Source organism: Trichosurus vulpecula, chromosome 7, assembly GCF_011100635.1.
Source record: "Trichosurus vulpecula isolate mTriVul1 chromosome 7, mTriVul1.pri, whole genome shotgun sequence".
Lineage (NCBI taxonomy): Eukaryota > Metazoa > Chordata > Mammalia > Diprotodontia > Phalangeridae > Trichosurus > Trichosurus vulpecula.
The window spans coordinates 133,000,891-133,022,198 of record NC_050579.1 but is presented as its reverse complement, the minus strand read 5'-3'; positions in this window follow the sequence as shown (position 1 = coordinate 133,022,198).

The window sequence follows — 21,308 nt, the reverse complement described above, 5'->3', positions numbered from 1 at the left end:
TTTTCATTCTTTCCCATTTCTGAGCTTTCAGTTTTGATCCATTTTACACAATAAAAATGGAAATGAAATTCGCTTGATATCCAGGTAGACCTTTGATTGGAAATCCTAAGGGTAGTGCTCCACACAGCTCATTGGTACCTCTCTAAAATGTTTGCTTTGTACCTGGAAACTTTTTATTCAGCTTGCATATGTAATTTATCACTTGGCCACAAGGGTGCACTAATATGTCCTCATAAACATAAGATTCAAATTCTTAATTTGCTATAGCTCATTTGTCCAGGGCAGTAAGGGATTTCTGTTGGATTCACTTGGGAGTGCTCATACATGCAGAACTTCCCTACCTTATTAAAAATGTTGTGAATAAAGGTAGAGAGTACTCTCCTTTCTAATCAAAGATGCCAAATGGGTTTCCTCTTTTTTTAAAAAAAAGATGTTTTATTATGATTTTAAAAAATCCAAAGATTGGGTCATGCATGAAACGCATTTAGTCAAGGATTTCTTACTTTATCAGTTCTGTTTAAAAATAATTTTCCTCTTCAAGAGAGATCTTTAATTACATTAGAGCAATAGACTGGGATTTATTCTAATTATGAACTAGTAAAACTGAAACACACTTTGTTAAAACCATGGAGAGAGAAATCAGACACATGCCAATTCCTCATTACTAGGATGTTGAAGTAGAATTGGTCATTGGGATATTAAAAGTCTTGCATAAATAGAAGGGTACTCCAATTACTGCATGCATCAGTGTGGGCTTTTCAAAGTGGGTAGACTAATTAGTTTTGTTGGTTTTAAAAATTCAGACAGGGTGACCACAACCTTAGCAAATTATGTCAGTGTAATAAGTACAGCGTCTTAATTCCATACCATCTCCCTTGCCCATCTGACAAACCAGTGATTTTTTGTTGCTATGTAGATCGCGCTTACCTTTATTACCTTGGCCAATTAATTTAACCCCTTTGGGTCTTAGTTTCCTTAACTTTAAAGCTAGGAGATTGGTTTGATGACCTCATAGGTACTGTTCCTGACTGACCCTGCCAAGCTCTGTGTCCTTGGAGAAATCACTTAATTTAGCTTGGTTCAAATTTTCTCATTTTACAATGAGGAAATTAGATTAGAAGCTCAAAGATCCCTTCTAGATATAACAAGAAATTATTTTAACAATACTTTGCATTCAAATAATGCTTTAGGGCTTGAAAAATGCTCAGAGGGATAGAATTGTATTTATTTATTTTGGTGATTTTTATCAGTGTAAGGAGCTTCCAAAGAGGAATTTTCTCTTTCTGCGTCATTTTGTACCTTCCCTACAATTAGGGAGTTGAAGGCAGACACTGAGAGTTAGTGATTTGTCTAAGGTCATAAAGTTAATAGGTATCAGAGACAGGACTTTAACCCAGGTCTTTTTTGATCCTGAGGATGGTAGGTGGCATAGCGGATAGAGTGCAGAGGGTGGAGTCAGGAATTTGAGTTTGAATTGAAACAGACACTTAACCTCTGTCAGCCTTAGTTTCCTCAACTAAATGGATGGGGATAATGATAATACCTACCATACAGAGCTAATGTGAGGACCAAATGTAAAAAAAAGGAGCTTAGCACAGTTCCTGGCATATCCTAGGTGCTTAATAAATGCTTGTTCCCTTCTTCCCTCTATGTCCATTATGCTATAATGTATCACTTTCTTATGTTGCTAGAAATGTTGTGAATTAGAATGGAAAGTAGTCTCTTTAATAAAAGTCACAAAATGGGTTTTATTTTATTTAAAAAAATATTTAATTTTTTCTTAATTACATGTTAAAGCAATTTTTAAAATTCACATTTTAAAATTTTGAATTCTAAATTTTCTCTCACCCTCCCTGTCCTTCCTCCCCTTACTGAGAAGGCAAGGAATTTGATATAGGTTATATATCAGCAGTCATGCAAAACATTTCCATTTCAGTTATATTGTGAAAGAAAACATGGACCAAAAAAAGAAAAGTAAAGAAAGTTAAAAAAAATTATGCTTCAATATACATTCAGACTCCTTCACTTCTTTCTCTGGAGAGAAAACTTTCATCATAAGTCCTTTAGAATTGTCTTGGTTCATTGTATTACCGAGAATAGCCTAAGTCATTCACAGCTGATCATCCTACAATATTGTTCCTATTGTGTACAATGTTTCTTGGTTCTGCTCATTTCACTTTGCATCAGTTCATGAAAGTCTGGGTTTTTCTAAGAGCATTCTGCTTGTCATTTCTTATAGCGCAATAGTATTCTATCACAATCATACACCACCACTTGTTCAGCTATTCCCCAATTAATGGGCATCCGCTCAATTTCCAGTTCTTTGCCACCACAAAAAGAGCTGCTCTCTATATTTTTTGTACATGTAGGTCCTTTTCCTTTTCTTAAAATTTCTCTGGGATACAGAACTAGAAGTGGCATTGCTAGGACAAAGGATATGCATGATTTTATAGCCCTTTGGGGACAGTTAATGGGCTTTAACATTAATATTTTATTGTATTTACATATTTTAAATTTACAAATAAATTTGTAAAATTTACTTATTTAAGAATTGCAATTATAATTAATAACATTTTTAAAAATGGCTTCATGTGTGCAAATGAATTTAGTAAAGAATTTTGCATTTTATTCAATCAGCAAGAATTATATAAGCAACTCTTTAGTATGTTCCAGGCACTGTGTATTACAAGGAAAGAGTAAGAAATCATTCCTATTTGCAGTGAGCTGACATTCTAAAGGGAGAGCCAAGTAAGTATTAAAGTATATACAGCATAAATATAAAATGAAGATGTCTATTTAACTATGAAGTGGTTAAATACAAGTTAGTTTGGGAGGGAGGGCATTAGCAGTTGGTGTAATAGGGAAAGGCTTCACTAAGAAGATGGTGCCAGAGTAGAGCAGATAGGTGGAACAATGAATAAAGTGCAGGGCCTGGAGTCAAGAAGCCTCCAGTCCTTGAGTTCAAGTTTGATCTTAGACACTTGCTAGCTATGTGACCCTGGGCAAGTCACTTAACCCTGTTTGCCTTAGTTTCCTTATCTGTAAAATGAGCTGGAGAAAGAAATGGCACTTTCAATTTTAATTCTTTTCCAAGAAAACCCCAAATGAGGTCATGAGGAGTTGGATATGACTGAACAACAACAACAACAAAAGGTGGTAGAGTAAAATGATTCTGTTTTTGTAGGTCAGGCAGCATAGAAGAAAAGTAGCAAAAGTGGATGTCATCATGGAGTTTCATTTTTATTCCTCTAGTTGGTCTGAATCCCATTTTGAAGCAGTGTAAATCAGCAACTTGCTGATTCTAGGGATTTATAGACTAATAACTGAAACCTGAAATATTACAAAGATACTCTCCCTGGAAGTTGGAGAAAGTAGCAGACAGTTATTTATGAAGAGTGTCAGAGGAATAGTCCTCATGAGGTGAGAGAATAAAATGCAAAATTAGAACTAAGTCCCTTCCAGCCCTGTGATCTGGGTTCAAATAAAAGTAATTCAGCAGCAAGGTACAGCAGAGCACTGGCACTCTAGTCAAAGGACCCACATTTGCATCTTACCTGTGAGGCTTATTACCTGTATAACCTAGGGAAAGTCACAACTTCCCTAGGCCTCACTTTCTCATCTAGTGACTAGGCTTGGAATGTCTCTGAAGCCCCTTTCAGCTATAGATCTAAGATTTTAAATCTTTCTAATGACTAATTCATGAGTATAGGAGCCAAGGACACTGGGAACCATTTCCCAGAGCCACCATTGTGTCAAATGTTGCAAGTTATTCTTTATGTCCCACTTTCTCCAGTTAGGAACTAGAAAAACAACTGGTTACCATGTACCAAAACAATAGGGTTGTTCATATAATTGTAATGTCAGTGACATTTAAAATAAAAACAAGACAAAAAAAAATCTGTGAGGCTTCTTTGAATGGCCCTTTGAGATTCTACAGAGATTGGAGAATCGGCATAGGTGTACTTGGCTGATGATGAAGGAAGCTGAAACAAGGTTGTCCAAACTGTGGGGAGATCAGATATTAAGAATTTTTCATCTAAAGAGATATTTTACTGATGGTAAGGAAAGAACATAAACAGAAAATGTATGGATTATTAACAAAGCAAAAGAAAGAACAATGTGGGATAGTTACAACTAGGAAATATTTAGAAGTAAGAGGGATTTACCAAAGGAATTACTGGACTCAAACATGAAACGTTGATGTGCAGCACAATGCAATGGAAAAATCCTTGGGTTTAGAGTTGGAGGACCTTGGCAAGTCATTTAACCACACTGGGTCTCAGTTTCCTTGTCTGTAAAATGAGGAGTATGGTAGATAAGATAGAGAAAGCATTTATTAAATTCTTATGTGCCAAGCTCTAGGCTAAGTGCTAGAGATACAAAAACAAACAAGTCAGTTCCTGTCTTCACGAAGTTTTCATTTTATTGGGGGAAGATGATCTGTAGAGGGTTGCCGGAAAAGGCCATGGGGAGTTTAGGGGTTGGTAAAGAGATGGTAGGAACTGTGTAGTTGGCCTGAGCCCTGGAATACTAAAGCAAAAGCTCACCAATTAGAGTTGGGGAACCCAGGTAGGAGAAATATTTGCTAGGCTCTCTTGCCATGTTGGCTGGGCTAATTTTTTCCCTTACAAAGTATAGAAATCATCATCAAGACTTAATTGGTTCAGGGGACTAAAGACTCAGTTTCCTCGTTGCCTAAGAACAATAACTCAGGGCCTGATATGCTTCTTCTCTCTCCTGCTTGCCTTGGAAGACCATCATGGGCAATATAGAGACAGAGAAGGCACACTGAACTGAAACAAATCTATAGCCTGGTCCAAAATCATTTCTCCATTTTGTATAGCTTTTTCCTGCTATGGCTAAGTAAATTCCCTTTTTGTTATCTGCCAAAAGTTCTATGAATGTCTCATTTAATTCTAATCTAGAACCTGAGATACCAGACCAGCCTGGGTCAGGCCTACTTTACTACAAGGGATTAAACTACTTGATTTCTAAGGTCCATTCCAACTCTAAGTCCTTCTGTTTGAATAAAGAAAAGCCATTTACTTACCAGTTGAAAATGGAATAGAAAACAGGTGCCTTAAGTCTGGTCTTATGATTATGCAAAATTACCAGTCACACAAATGATATAATTTGGTTTTTTAAAATAGTATTTTATTTTTTCCCAATTACATGTCAAGACAATTTTTAGCATTTGTTTTTTTGCAAGATTTTGAGTTCCAAATTTTTCTCCTCGCTCCCCTCCTCTCTTCCAAAAATGGTAGGCAATATGATACAGTTTATATATGTCCTATCATGTAAAGCATATTTCCACATTAGTCAGAGTTGGAGAAGAAACAGATCAAAAGGAGGAAAAACACAAAAAAAAATTAAGTGGAAAAAATATGCTTTCATCTGTGTTCAGAATCAATCACTTCTTTACCTGGATGTGGATTGCCTTTTCTTTTGTGATTCCTTTGTACTTGTCTTGGATCATTGCCTTGCTAAGAAGAGCTGAGTCATCAAACAATATTGTTGATACTGTGTACAATGTTTTCCTGGTTCTGCTCACTGCACTTTGTATCAGTTCATACAAGCCTTTCCAAGTTTTTTTTCTGAAATCTTCCTGTTCATCGTTTCTCCTACCACAATAGTATTCTGTTATATTTATATACCACAGCTTTTTCAGCCATTCCCCAAATGATGGATACCCCCTCAATTTCTAATATTTTGCAACCACATAAAGGGCTGCTATAAATATTTTTGCACATGCAGGTACTTTATCTTATTTTTGCACATGTAGGTACTTTATCTTTTTATGATTTCTTTGGGATACAGACCTAGTACTGGTATTGCTGGATCAAAGGGTTTGCACAGTTTGGTTGCACATTGGGCATAGTTCCAAATTGCTCTCCAGAGTGGTTGGATCAGTTCACACCTCCGCCAATGGGGCATTAGTGTCCCAATTTTCCCACATATATCATTTTCCTTTTTTTTTGTCATATTAGCCAATCTGATAGGTGTGAGGGGGTGCCTCAGAGTGGTTTTAATTTGTATTTCTCCAGTCAAAAGTGATTTAGAGGACATCTTCATATGCCTATAGATGGCTTTGATTTCTTCATCTGAAAACTGCCTGTTCATATCCTTTGACCATTTATCAATTGGGGAGTGGCTTGTATTCTTATAAATTTTATTCAGTTCTCTATATATTTGAGAAATGAGGGCTTTATAAGAGATACTTGCTTTAAAGATCATTTCCCAGCCTTCTGTTTTTCTTTTAATCTTGATTTCATTGGTTTTGTTTCTACAAAACATTTTTAATATAATCAAATTCATCTATTTTACATTTTGTAGTGCTATCTTCTTTGGTCATGAATTCTTCCCTTCTCCATAGATCTGACAGGTGGACTATTCCTTGCTTTTCTAATTTGCTTATGGTGTCACCCTTCATGTCCACATCATGCACCCATTTTGATCTTATCTTGGTATATGGTGTGAGATATTGATCTGTACCTAGTTTGTCTCCTACTGTTTTAAAGTTTTCCCAGCAGTTTTTGTCAAATAGTGAGTTCTCATCCAAAGGCTGGGATCTTTGGGTTTATCAAACACCAGGTTACTATGGTCATTAACTACTGTGTCTTGAATACCTAATCTGTTCCATTGATTCACCACTTTATTTTTTAATGAGTGCCAGATAGTTTTGGTGAATACTGCTTTATAATATAGTTTGAGATCTGGTATTGCTAGGCCACCTTCCTTTGTATTTTTTTCATTAATTCCCTTGATATTCTTGACCTTTTGTTTTTCCAGATGAATTTTGTTGTTATTTTTTCTAGCTCTAGCAAGTAATTTTTGATTGGTACTACACTGAATAACTAAATCAGTTTAAACAGAATTGTAATATTTATTATATTGTCTCAGCCTGCCCACAAGTAATTGATATTTCTCCAGTTGTTTAGATCTGACATTCTTTATGTAAAAAGTGTTTTGTATTTGTGTTCATACAGTTTCTGGGTTTGTCTTGGCAGGTAGATTCCCAAGGATTTGTATATTGTTTACAGTTATTTTAAATAGAATTTCCCTATTTCTTGGTGCTGGGTTTTGTTTGTCATTAGATTTAGTTTCCAGTTAATTTTTAATCTATTTTTCCATTGACCTTCATTGAATATATTTTTTATTACATTATGATCTGGGAAGGATACATTTAATATTTCTACCTTTCTCCATTTGATTTTGAGGTTTTTATGCCCTATTATATGACAACTTTTGTGTAGGTGCCATGTGCTGCTGAGAAAAAAGATGTATTCTTTTCTGTTTCCATTCAATTTTCTCCAAAGGCCTGTCATATCTAACTTTTCTAATATTCTATTTGCCTCCTTAGTTTCTTTCTTGATTATTTCTTGTTTGGATTTATCAAATTCTGAGAGGGAATAGTTGTGATTCCCCATTAGTACAGTTTTGCTCTCTTTTTCTTCCTGTAACTCAACTTCCCCTTTGAGAATCTGGATGCTATACCACTTGGTGCATGTATGTTTAGTATTGGTATTGCTACATTGTCTATGGTATCTTTTAACAAGACATCATTTCCTTCCTTATCCCTTTTAAATAGGTCTATTTTTGCTTTTATTTTGTCTGAGATCAGGAATGCTACCCCTGTTTTTATTTTATTTTTTTTACTTCATCTGAAGTATAGTAGAATCTACTTCAGCCCCTTACCTTTAGTATGTGTGTGTCTCTCTGCTTGAAGTATATTTCTTGTAAACAACATATTGTAGGATTCTGGTTTTTGATCCACTCTGTTCTCCACTTCTGCTTTATGGGAGAGTTCATCCCGTTCACACTCACAGTTATGATTACTAACTGTGTATTTACTTCTATCCTATTTTTCCCCCTATTTGTCCTCTCTCTCCTTTCACCCTTTCCATTCTTACCAGTGTTTGCATCTATTGCCCCTTCTGATACACCCTCCCTTCTGTCAGTTCCAGCCCCACCCCCCATCTTTTACTTAATTTCCTCCCCTCCTATTTCCCTGTTGGGTAACATAGATTTCTATATTCAACAAATTGTGTATATTATACCCTCTTTGAGCCAATACTGATGAGAGTAAGATTCAAGTCATAACCATTACCACTCCCATCTTCCACTCCACTGTAATAGTTCCTTTGAGCCTCCTCATGTGAAATAATTTACCCCATTCTACCTCTCCCTTGCTTCCATACCCACTGTGCTCCTCTTTCTTATCCCTTAATTATTTTTATGTCATTCCCTTAAATTCGCATTATACCTCTACCCTCTGTCTATGTACATTCCTTCTAGCTGTACTATTGGTGGTACAATTTTAAAGAATTACAAGTATCGTCTTCCCATAAAAGAATGTAAAGGATATAAACCATTCAGCTTCATTGAATCCCTTAAGTTTTCTTTTACTTTTTTATCTTTTTAGACTTCTCTTGGGTCTTGATATTGGAGGTCAAATTTTTTTGTTCAATTCTGGTCTTCTTACGGAAGCTTGAAATCCTTCTATTTCATTGAATGATCATTTTTTCCCTCAAAGTATTAGGCTTAATTCCCTGGGTAGGTAATTCTTGGTTGTAGTCCTAGCTCCTTTGTTTTCCAGAATATCATCTTCACGACCCCTGATCCTTCAACGTTGCAGCTGCTCAGCTCTGTGTAATCCTGACTGTGGCTCCCTGACATTTGAATTGTTTCTTTCTGGCTATTTGCAGGATTTTTTCCTTCACCTGATAGTTCTGTAATTTGGCCATAATGTTCCTTGGATTTTTTATTTTGGGATCTTTTTCCTGAGGTGATCGGGTATTCTTCCAATACCTAATTTGCCCTCTGGTTCCAGGACTTCAGGGTAATTTTCCTTGATAATTTCTCGAAAGATGTTGGCCAGGTCTTCCTTTTGATTATGACTTTTAGGGAGTCTAATGGCTCTGACATTGTGTCTCCTATCTATTTTCCAGGTCAGTTGTTTTTCCAATGAAGTATTTTACATTTTCTTCTGTTTCTTCATTCTTTTGAATTTGTTTGATTGATTCTTGATGTTTCATAGTGTCATTAGCTTCCACTTGACCTGTTCTAACTTTTAATGAGTTGTTTTCCTCAGTTTTCCATTTGGTTAATTGTACTTTTTAAGGTGTTGTTTCCTTCAGTGGATTTTTGTATTTCCTTTTCCATTTGGCCAGTTCTACTTTTTAAACAGTTGTTTTCTTTTTCCAAGCTGTTGACTCTTTTTTCATAATCCTTTTCCAGCACTTTCATTTCTTTTCCCAATTTTTCTTCTACTGCTTTCATGTGATTTTTAAGCTCCTTTTTGAGCCCTTCCATGAGTACTTTCTGTGCTTGAGACCACTTCCCATTTTTCTTTGGGGTTTTGTCCATTGGTGTTTTGACATTGCTATCCTCTTTGAGTTTGTGTCTTGATCTTCCCTGTTACCATAAAAACTTTCTATTGTCAGATTCTGTATTTGTTGTTTTTGCTCATTTTGGGGGGGGGCTTTTTCCTTTCTTTTAAATTTGAGCTCTGCTCCTGGGGTGGAAGGGGAACTATCTCAGGCTCCTTGTATCAGGGGTGTAGGTATTGACTGTTTACCTGGTACTGCACTGATGTTGCCATGAGACCCACAGGTGATCCTTGTGTCTGGTGCTATGAATGCTAAGGGGCTTGAGGGGGTGGTGGCTGGCATTATTGGAGGTCTTAGGGGTCTGGTATCTTACCTTGTGCTGAGCTGGGGTCCTAATGATAGTGTCTGGCATGTGCTATGGCTGGAAGGGTGTTTCGGCACTTCCCTGGGATACACTGAAGCACAGGGATGTCCTGATAGTGGCAACTGCCTGGTTGCCCAGGGCCATACTTCAGCATGTCCTTCAGTACATGGCAGTTCTCAGAGCTGGAGTCCCCTGGCTATGCTGAGGCATATAAGGGGTCCTAGTATTGGCGTTTGCCTGCCTCACTGCACTGGGGCTCAAGATGCGCCACTTGTTTTTCTGGAATGGGGCTTGCTGCTGGCTTGCTGGGACATTTCCATTCCTGAACTGCCTTACTCTTTTACCCCAATGAGACAGACCTTTTCTGCTGATCTTCCAAGTTTCTTGGGCTCAAATATTGTTTCACCCCACTGTTTTGCTGGTTTGGATTTGTTATGGCTGTTTGGAGGCGCATATGAGATTTATGGTAATTTCCTCCTTACTTTGCCATCTTGGCTCCTGGAAGTCCAAATGGTGTAATTTGAAAGATGAGGCAAAACATTCTGGCACCCCCTAAGTAGCCTTACCTATGAAACAAAGCAGTTAGACAAAATAATTTTTAAAGCCCCTTTTGGCTCCAAATCTTTGATCAAGATGATCAATGGTCTCTTCTATTAGCCCTGTTATTCCAACTGAAATTCTTACCTTTCTGATTTCTTAAGGTTAAAATGGAAATGCTAGGTGGGAATGATAATGGTTAAACCGTTATCACTCACTGACTCCTTACCTTGAATTTGTTTTCTGGGCTAACTTCCCAGTTACTTGGCAAGGTGCTAAGATAACTGAGTGGAGGACATCCAAATTTTATAGGGAAAGAAGGGGAAGAAGCCTGGAATATAAGGGTGGCTACCATAATGAGAGCCCTGAGAAACTTGTAAACAGCATGAGGGTTGGGAGCTGAGGATTCAGAAAGAAGTGGAATCAAACAGTTGAAAATATTTCACCTGCTTTACTGTTCTACCTAGAGTCATCCCTGGAGTGTAATAAAGGTAATTAATAGGTGAGGGATAAGTTGAGGAGGTTTAATTTTTAGTTATTTATTACATTGCAACACAGAACTGGGTGTATGACAAAATGAAACAACACCAAAAACTGTTTAAATGTTTTGAAAAGTTGAGCAGAAAGATCTTCAAGTAAGGCAGTCCTGGTGGGGGGCAGAGAATCAATAAAAACAATCAAGAAAAAAGAACCTAAGGACTTCTTGTGTAGTACAATTGACTCCCACCAGGGAAGGAGGAAAGGTGTTTAGCTATTGTAGCTAAAATACTCTGTTGGGTTAGCTGCTGAGAGGAGGCATTATTAGGCAAAGAAAGTTGGTAAGGATAGAACTGGATAAATAAAAGGAAAAATCTCCTCTGTTTGAAAGAATGGAGAGTACATAACAAGAAATAGAAGTGAGGAGTTTGTGCAGTTTAAGGCTTCCCACCTTGAAGGCAAGGTAAGCAGAAAGTGTTGACTGAGTCAAAACTGAACAGAAAAAAAGAATGAATAGAGAATCACAGAATCTCTTTTTTGAAAAGGACCTCAAAGGTCACCTGCTCCTCCCACATATTCTTAACTCCAAGTTCAGCACTATTAACCAGGCTTTGATGTCTAATGTTAAGGTTGGCTTAAAGGGTTTTGTTTGTAGACATTCTGAATCTAAAGGTTGATATATGTATTGGTTTGGTGATGAGTTACAAGTGGGGGGAAAAAGAAAATAGTGGTTGGGAGACTGTATCTGTGTGTATAATATGTGTGTGTATGTATTTATAAGTTCTCCATAAGGGAGATACCTTGGCATAGTGGATTGAGTGCTAGGCTTGGAGTCAAGAAGAATTGTATTCAAATCCTGCCTTGGACACTCACTTATTGTTTGACCCTGGGCAAGTCACTTAGCCTCTCTTAGCCTTAGCTTGTCTATCTGTAAAATGGGGATAATAATAGCACTTACCTCACAGGTAAGGTTATGAGGATTAAATGAGATAACACATGTAAAGTGCTTTGTAAACCTTGATGTACAATGTAAATATTTGCTATGATATTGCTAAATAGGTGATAATAATAATAACAACTGAAAGAGACCTTTGAATGTTGCATAGTATTTTCTATACATTAACTGGTTTGAGTGTCACAACTATCCTGTCAGGTAATATAGCAGGTTTTAATGTTCCCCTTTTACAAATGAGAAAACTGAGGCTGAGAGAGGTTATAGGACTTATCCAAGGTAGCGTACATAACAATAATCTGAAGAAAGATTTGAATCCTGTTTTTCTGGATTCAAGTCCAACACTCTAGTTTATACACCTCACCATAATTTGTATAGTTGTTTTAGAGTATACCAATCACTTTGCTTATCTGATCCCATTGGCTTGCTCATAACACTTTGAGGGAGACATTACATACTTAATGACTCTAATATCACACACACACACACACACACACACACACACACACACACACACACCCTGATGACAAAGGAAGTCCTTGTGGGTGTCAGGCATCAGAACTAGGGTTGTTGAATCAACTTAATAATTTTTGGATAGATTTGAAGTTTGAACTAAAGTAAAAAGAGACCATAATAAAGCATTGGCCTGGGACTTTCTGCCTAAAGGAAATGAAGAAAATATACCTCTATGAATGTGGCTCTGCTGAACAATTAAATATGAATGGAGAAATGTTTGGATGTAGAAAGTCAGAATTTCCCCCCACACCCCACCCATGCTGTCTTCATGATAACACTCTCCCCATTGAGGTCTATCAAGTGTACTTTGTTATCTAAGATAATTAGGCTACATTTGAAAACTCTCCAATAAATAATCCCTTCAGACTTGTCTAATCAAACTCATGTCTAAGTATAACACACTATGGCCCCTCTGCTTACCCCATAGTTCCTTTTAAATATCTTCCATATGTATCTTATATTTATTCTTATTCTTCCATATTTCTTTAAATTTACTTTCTTAAAATTATTTTTAATTCTTCTCACCATACCATGCCAACCATTTTTTCAATGAAGTTGGGGGTTATATCCTTCAAGAGAAGGCTTCTCAAACTAACATCAGTTGAACTGCCACTGCTTTAGTAGTTTCCTATGTTTGAAAAATTCTCTTCTCTCTGTATATTTGTAAAGAGCTTGCCATAGTGTCTGGCATAGAGTAGGCACTTCATAAATGCTTGTTTCATTGCTTTCCTTCCTTCCATTTGTTTTCCCATCCAAATCCTGTGCAAACTTTAAGGTCTACCTATTCCAGGAAACCCTCTTCAATTATGATAGCCCAGACTAATCTCTCCCTTCTCAGGGTCATTTTCAAATGACCAATACCACATAGTCTATAGGGGTATTTATCCCAAGCATATGAAGACTTTCTCTGCTGGAATGGGCAAATGAAAACAATTTGTTCCAGTGGCAATGAAGGCAGCTTGAAGCACCTTGGTCAGACATCAAAGAGGCCAAGGTCATCTACTTCATCCTAGCCTTTTGTCCTGATTTTTGTCTTGCCACTTGTCTTTGATGATTCTAGAAAAGAGAGTGAGGTTGATGACTTTGTACAATTATGCTTCACTTGAATCCAATTCACGTATGAGTCAAGATATCACTCCATGATGTCATTGGTCCTCTGAAAAGGAAGGACAAAAAACAACTACCACCACATCACCATAACCATAGAGTCTAGCTAAGTGTATAGATTGTGACTGCCCAACAAATCAGTAAGTTCCTCTGTATAATTTCTATTTCTCATATTTCTCTATATTTGCCAAAGCATTAAACAGTGTTGAACACTAAATTAGATATTCAACAAAGATTTGCCTTATATCACTGGTTCCTAGGTTTTTTGAGCATGAAGACCCCTTTAATATCCAACAGTTTTAGTTTCAAAAAGTTATTTTCTTGTCATCATACACTCAATCAATGAATACTAAAAGTCCAACTACTCTCAAGTGTGTGTATATGGGAGACATGGAATCTAGTAGTAGGATTATAGGATCATAGATTTAGTACTGTTAGTGACCTTAGAGTTAAATGACTTTGACTCCCTCATACAGGAAACTGAGGCTTCAAGAGGTTATCTGACTCACTCAAAATTATACAATAAATATCAAAGACAGGATTTGAAGCCTGGTTTTCCTGACTCCAAGTTCAGTACCATATCTACCTAACCATGCTGCTGCTACCATTGAGAACACATACAATGATAAAAAGCAACTATGAATTCAGCAAAGCTTTTCAGTGAATTTGTATTTTATTAATCACAACAGTAGAAGAAAAGGTCATATTTCATTCTGAAAGGCCAGAAAATTTCTTTTCCTATTAGACACAAATGGAGCATCAGTGCTATAAAACCATCAATGCAAAATCCATTATTCACACTGAGTAGTTTCTAGAAGTTAAATAAAGATTAAAATGATGGTGCTTGGTGCCCATATGGATTCTAAGGTCTAGATCTCATGATTGGAAAAGAGGCCAGGGATAATTGGAGGGCAGGAGTGATCAGGAAACCTTTGAGCCACTTTGGCAACACATGTGAAATGCCCTAGCCATTCAATAAACATATATTAAATGCCTGTAATGTGCAAGAGTCTATGTTAACCCTTCAGAGTTAACAGTTAACCTGTCGATGATTCTTCTTGCTTTTTTTCCTTCCTATATTTGTTCAGTACTATTCTCTGTCAATCCCCTCCCTCTCTCCCTTTAAAATAAAATTTCCTGGATCAAATTCCATCCAAAATGATGTTCTTAGTTCTGGGTCTCTAGTGAGCACAGAGGTTGGAGCTGGTAGGGCCCAATTGTTCCGGAACTGGTATAGGGCATGGGCATGGAAAGAATTTGCCAACTACCTACTAAATGTATTAAGTTACTTATGATAATGTGATGGTATCTGTCAGTCCCTTCCTTAATGGAATATTCTGGGTGTTTCAATGTTTACACAAACGGAAAGGTTGTGTCATGTACACAGGACAGTAAGAAACTTAACTACAGCACCAGTGAAGTCATAATCATAAATAGCTTTTTATTTGCCTCGTGATATATAAATGTACTGACTAAGTATAGACATGTCTCCACTGTCTGGGTTGGACAGTCACATTGCTTATCAGATAACTAAGTGTTTCTGGTGATAGGGACTATATAAATACATACTACATCAGCACTATGAGGAATGTTTCTTAGCTTCGTGCTGTACAAGGGAGAGGAGAAATAACTTAGTAACAATATTAATAGCCAACACAAATGCCTCATGGGGATAAGGCATCTCAAAATTAGGATTGGACAAAGGTGACTTTGCAGCTCTGCTGACATAGTCCTCTACTCTTTGTCTTTTCTGCAAATATTGAGTCCTGTTGTCTGCCAAAGATTTTTTTCCCTAAACTTTTGGGAGAATCTAATGATGCTCCCCCCCAATACAGTGAATTACCTAGAACATTAGAAGTGCCTTGGTCTATCCAATTCAATATTTTTTTCTCTGTCTATGTATTTATTGTATTTTGTTCTGACAGCAGAACTGATGACATACTTCTAGTGGCCCAAATAGAGCTTCTGGTCCTAAGTTGTGACACAGCAGGCAAGATCTCCATTTTTCTTGAAGAAAGTTTGTAGTTGTAGTTCTCAAGAAAAAATAACTGAAAGGCCCTATTTTTTCCTCAGATAAAAGCTTGCTCCAAGATATAAGAAACTAACAAAAAAAAATCCAGAGAAACCCAAATAAGGCTGTCAGTACACAAAACCATTCCCTGCCTATAGCATTTCCAGAGCTATTTAGAGATTTATATTTTACCCATACAACCCTAAATGCATTTAATCTTGTCCAAGCACTGAATCTAAATAAGACTGGATCTTATTAATATTTGGATAGAAACTATCTGGTAATACCAAGCATGATAGGCATAACAGAGCCTAGTGCACTGATAAGTAGAGACTGAGAATGATAAAGAGATACATGGTCCTAGGAGGAAAGTATTGCAAATTACAGACATAAATGGGACTGGTTAAAAAGTAAAAATGATGGTGGGCAAGAGTTATGCAGCATATTTAAAGTAAAGATTCTGTTCACTGTTTATGAAATAAATTTATTTGAACTAGTGACAGTTTGCTTCTCTATTAATGAGAGATTAATAGAATTCTGGAGTTAGGAAGGACCTTAGAGTTCATCTATTCCAACCCCAACCTAAGTCTTGAGTCCCATATAAAATATTCTTGATGTAACTTTCATTTGAAAACTTCTGGTGTTGGGAAAATCACTACCTCCCATGTCAACACATTCCTATTTTGAAGTTTGGGGAATTAGGAAGTCCATTTTTATCTTCAGCTGTAATTTACCTCTCTTGAACATTGCACTCGTTAATCTTAGTTTTCTCTCCTGAGACCAAAAAGAACGACCTGATGATATTTTCCATAAGACAATCCTTTAAATTTTGGAGGACAGTATTCATTTCCTAATTCTTCTCTTCTTGAAGTTAAACAATGAACCCTATTTGTATGGCATGGTTTCTAGTTCCCTCACCATTTCTGTCAATGATGTACTGTATGAGCTGTATGAACTATAGCTTCTCAACACCCTTTTCCAATAAGGGACAGGACACAATACTTTTATGGTGCTCTTACTTGGGGAGCATTCAGCAGCACTGTTACCTCCTTGGTTCTGGATGTTATGTTGCTGCAAACAAAGAATACAATTGCCATAGTGTATTTATTTGTTTTGGCTGTTATAAATAACTGCTTGGCATATTAAACTTTCTGTCTACCAAGATCCCTAATTCTTTTTTTATATGATCTACTTTCTAGCCACACCTTTCCAGTTCTGTCATTACTAGGTTATTTGGTTTTTTGTATCCTTTAAATTCAGAGCTTCAACCCATCATTTTAGTTTGTTGTGGTCTTTGGAATGCCAATTCTCTCCCCCAATGTTTTGAATCCCATCTTTGTGTCGTTTATAAATTTGTTATTTATATATTAAAGTTATTGCTAAAATGTTGAACAGGAAAAGTACAAGGAAGCAATTGCAGCATTCCACTAGAGCTCTTGCTTCACTTTGCCATTGATTCAATAATCACTATTCTGGGTCAGTCAATCACTTCCAGGTCCACCTAACTGTATAGTTATAGTTCCTCTCCTTCTCCCCTTCCACCTCCCATTTTTCTTCCCTCTTCCCCTTCCTCCCTGTTTCTCCATCCTCTCCCCTCTTCTACACATACACACACCCACACACACAGAAACACACACACACACAAAACACATTGTCTACAGAGATATGTAAGATGCTTTATCAAATGTCGGTGTTAAAATTCAGTGATCTTTATAGCTTTGATACTTCTATGATCTATCAGTCTGGTAACCCTATCAGAAAAAGAACTAACTTGTCTAGTGTTACTTGTTCTTGAGTAGTCTACAATCTTGTCATGCATTCTGTTTGGTGCAGCTTGAGAGCTAGCCTTGAAGATTGCATGCTGTGAAAATTAGGCTTGCCTGGCTCTTTTTATTGCTTTCATTTCCTTTTCCTTTTCTGGAACAAAAACTGTCAGTCATTTGGAACTAAAAAGAAATGAGAACTTTGTAGTTCAATCATTTGAGTCTGACTCTTTCTGAACGAGTTTGGGGTTTTCTTGGCAAAGATACTGGAATGGTTTGCCATTTCCTTCTCCAGTTTATTTTACAGATGAGGAAACTGAGGCAAACAGGATTAAATGACTTGCCCTGAATCACACAACTAGTAAGTGTTTGAGGCCACATTTGGACTCAGAAGATGAGTCTTCCTGATTTCATGGCCTACCCACAGCTCCACCTGGCTGCCCTGAGAATTATTGATATATTTTTATTTTGACCTTCATTTTCCTATTGTTTTAAAAAAAATACTTGGTCTATTTTGAGTATGAGCAATAAATAAACAATCTTTGGCATTTACAAATATTGTAAGATTTTTTTTTAGGTCAAGCATGTGTCTTATTTGACATCCATTTCTCTAGTGCCTAACAGGCATTTAAAAATATTACTTGATTTGGATGGAACAAAGATGTTGATAAGTGATTAGTGTCTATATATGTCTCTGTATAACCAAAATGACCAGTATATGAGAAATTAATAATAGCTAGTACACATTACACAAGTAAGATAGATTTTTATTAAACTATTCTGGTGAGTCTGGCTTTGCTGAAATAGACCAAGGGATTGCCAGACCACTGCCAAAGTCTGCCACCTGTTTCTGTACTCTGTGTGAGGCTAAGAATGGTTTTTACATTTCATTTAAAATGAAATGTAACCTCAGAAGCATACAAAAAGAAATAAGCTGTGACCTAGAAATCCCTGAGGTAGATGATTACTAGTAACAGTAATACCTAGAACTTCTATAGCACTTTGAGGTTTAGAAAGCACTTTACATTTAATTTCATTTAATCCTCACAACAGCCCAGCGAGGTAAGTACTATTTTTATCTCCTTACAAGTGGAGAAACTGTGGCTGAGAAAGATTAAATGAATCACTCAGGGTCACAGAGCTAGCAAGTCTCTGAAGCAAGATTTGAACTCTTCTTGATTCCAAGACCAGCACTCTGTCCCTTGCCAGAGCACTAGCTTCCTTGTTTGCCTTTTCTAATCCCTTCTCCATTCGAACGTGGGCAGTGTAGGTAGGCACACCAAATGATGTTGCCCTGAACAGCACTGTTTTGGAATAATACTTTTGATGGATTACAACTGTAGTATGTGGGGGCACCTGAGAACACAGAGGATAGATCCCTTGGTGACTGGCTACTCCAGGTTCAAGGTGCCCTCTGGGTCTGCATCCTTTAAAATCTCAAGCTTCATCGATATGCTTTAACTTTACTAGCCAGAAAACACAATTCACTCAAAACAAAGTCATTTTATGAAATGACGTAAGAATAACAACAAAATCTTTTATTCGTAAACATGGGGTATGCTTTCCTAGAAATACACAAAACAGTGGGAAGATTGGCCATACATAAAGAGTATGGGTGACCATGTAGGTATACACCTTTGGGAATGGGTTTAGGGACAGCTCTCATCTCCAAGGTTGCAGGGCTACTGATTTCTTCCAGCAAGGTCATTATGCTGCTTCTACCAGGTTTCTCTCACATTCTCCACTGGGAAACTGCACAGTCAGACACACGATCTCTAACAGACACTGCTCTTTTAGTCTCTTCCAGGCAACATTCCTTCCATGTTACTCTGATGGACACTGTTCACTGAATGCTGCTTGGCAAGACATATAATCATCTTCAGATGCTGTAAAACACATAGACTTGAACCTTGGGCTCAACTGCAATCTTTGGCTACCTCTTCGAGGGAAGGACAGGTATGATTATGTTCTTTCGGCTTAAATCCTCCTACATAGAAGAGTGGAAACCAGGTGGTGCAGTGGATAGAGTGCTGGGCCTAGAGTCAGGAAGACTCCTCTTTCTGAGTTAGAATCTGGCCTCAGACACCTACTAGCTATGTGATCCTAAGCAAGTTACTAACCTTATTTGCCTCAGTTTCCTCATCTGTAAACTGAGCTGGAGGAGGAAATGGCAAACCACTTCAGTATCTTTGCCAAGAAAACCCCAAATGAGATCATGAAGAGTCAGATATGGCTAAAATGATTGAACAACAATAAAAAGAAGAGTGGGTGCGGAAAAGGCATGAGGAAGACCTAAGGTAGGCCGGAGAACTACTTTCCTGACTATTTCTAGTGTTCATATGCCAATAATTCCAACACCACATATTTAGAGGGTCTTATGGTATTCTTCACCACAATGAACTCCACCTAATCTCTCAATGATGCTGAAGAGGCATTGCACTAGTTATCCACATATTTTTTTGTTCCTTTGGAATAAACGAATCCCTATAGGGTTGTTTCATATGATGACAGTGTCAGGCAGCGTGTACCTGTATTCATCTTTGTCTTCATCCTTATCTTTATCTTTGTCTTTGTCTTCTTCATCTTCTGCTGCTGCTGCTGCTTCTGCTCCTGCTCCTCCTCTACCTTCTCTTTCTCCTTCTTCTGATGCTTCTTCTTCTTCTGCTGATTCTACTGCTTCTGCTCTTTCTCCTCCTCCTCCTCCTCCTCCTCCTCCTCCTCCTCCTCCTCCTCCTCCTCCTCCTCCTCCTCCTCCTCCTCCTCCTCCTCCTCCCTCCTCCTCCTCCTCCTCCTTCCTTCTTCTTCTTCTTCTTCTTCTTCTTCTCTTCTTCTTCTTCTTCTTCTTCTTCTTCCGTCTTCTTTCTTCTTCTTTCTCCTCTTCTTCTCCTCTTCTCCTCCTTCTCCTTCTCCTTCTCCTCCTCCTTCTCCTCTTCCTTCTCCTTCTCCTTCTCCTCCTCTTCCTCCTCCTCCTTCTCCTCCTTCTTCCTCTTTTTCTTTTTCTTCTTCTTCCTCTTCTTCTTCTGCTCTTTCTCCTCCTCCTCCTCCTCCTCTTCCTCTTCCTCCTCCTCCTCTTTCTCCTTCTCCTTCTTCTTCTTCTGCTACTGCTGCTGCTGCTGCTTCTTCTTCCTCTTCCTCCTCCTCCTCTTCTTCCCCTTCTTCTCCCTCTTTGTCCTCCTTTTCATTATCTTCCTCCTCTTCTTCTTCCTCTTCCTCTCTCTCCTCTTCCTCCTCTCCTTCTTTCTCTCTCTCTCACCCTCTCACCAGTTACCACCTTTCATCAATACAGGGAAACTCTACCAATGGTATATGTTGATGTGAAAACTGCCTCTGTTGATGCAGATGGTCACTCATCTGTAATTTATTGACTTATGTTTTAGTCTGGGGCACCAAAAAGGTTACTTGACCTGCCCATGCTCATACAAATAGTATCAATCAATTAACAATCATTCTTAAGCACCCACTATGTTCTAGGCACTAAGTATGGAGAATACAATAACAAAAATGAAACTATCCTTGCCTTTAAGAAGCTAAAGTTTTCACCAGGAAGCAACTTCTACATATAAATACATAAAAATACAAGGTTGCTAGAAAGACAGACACTAGCAGTTGAGAGGGGTGGATTAAGACAAACTGTGCAGAAAGTGGTGCTTAAGCTGGATCTTGAAGGAATTGAGGAAATTTATGAGGCATAGGTGAAGATGGGGATTTGTGGGCATATTAGTCAAATAGTACAAAGGCATAGAAAGAGAAGGTGGAGTAGTAGTGTGAACAACAGCTAGATGCCAATTTGGCTCTTTTTGCAAAGGATACAAAGTACAGTAAAATATAATGAGATTGGGAAGATAGTTTGGAGTCAGGTTGCAAAAGCCAAACAGAACAGTATATAGTTGATACCAGAGTCAATAGGGAGCAACTAGAAGTAATTGAGTAAGGGACTGAGATGAGTTCTATACTTAAGGAAATTCATTTAGAAGCTATGAGTAGGATGGGTTGTAGGAGGATGAGGCAGGGAGCCTAATTAAAAGGCAATCATGATGATCCAGGCCAAAGATGATGAAATCATGAACTAAAGTGATAGTCGTGTAGGTAGAAGAGCTGGGTGTGAAATTTGTTGTAGTGATCTAAGTCAAGATTAGTCAAAATAGATCAAAGGATATGAACAGGCAGTTTTCAGAGGAAGAAATTAAAGCTATCTATAGGCATATGAAAAAATGCTCTGGATCACTACTGATTAGAGAAATGCAAATCAAAA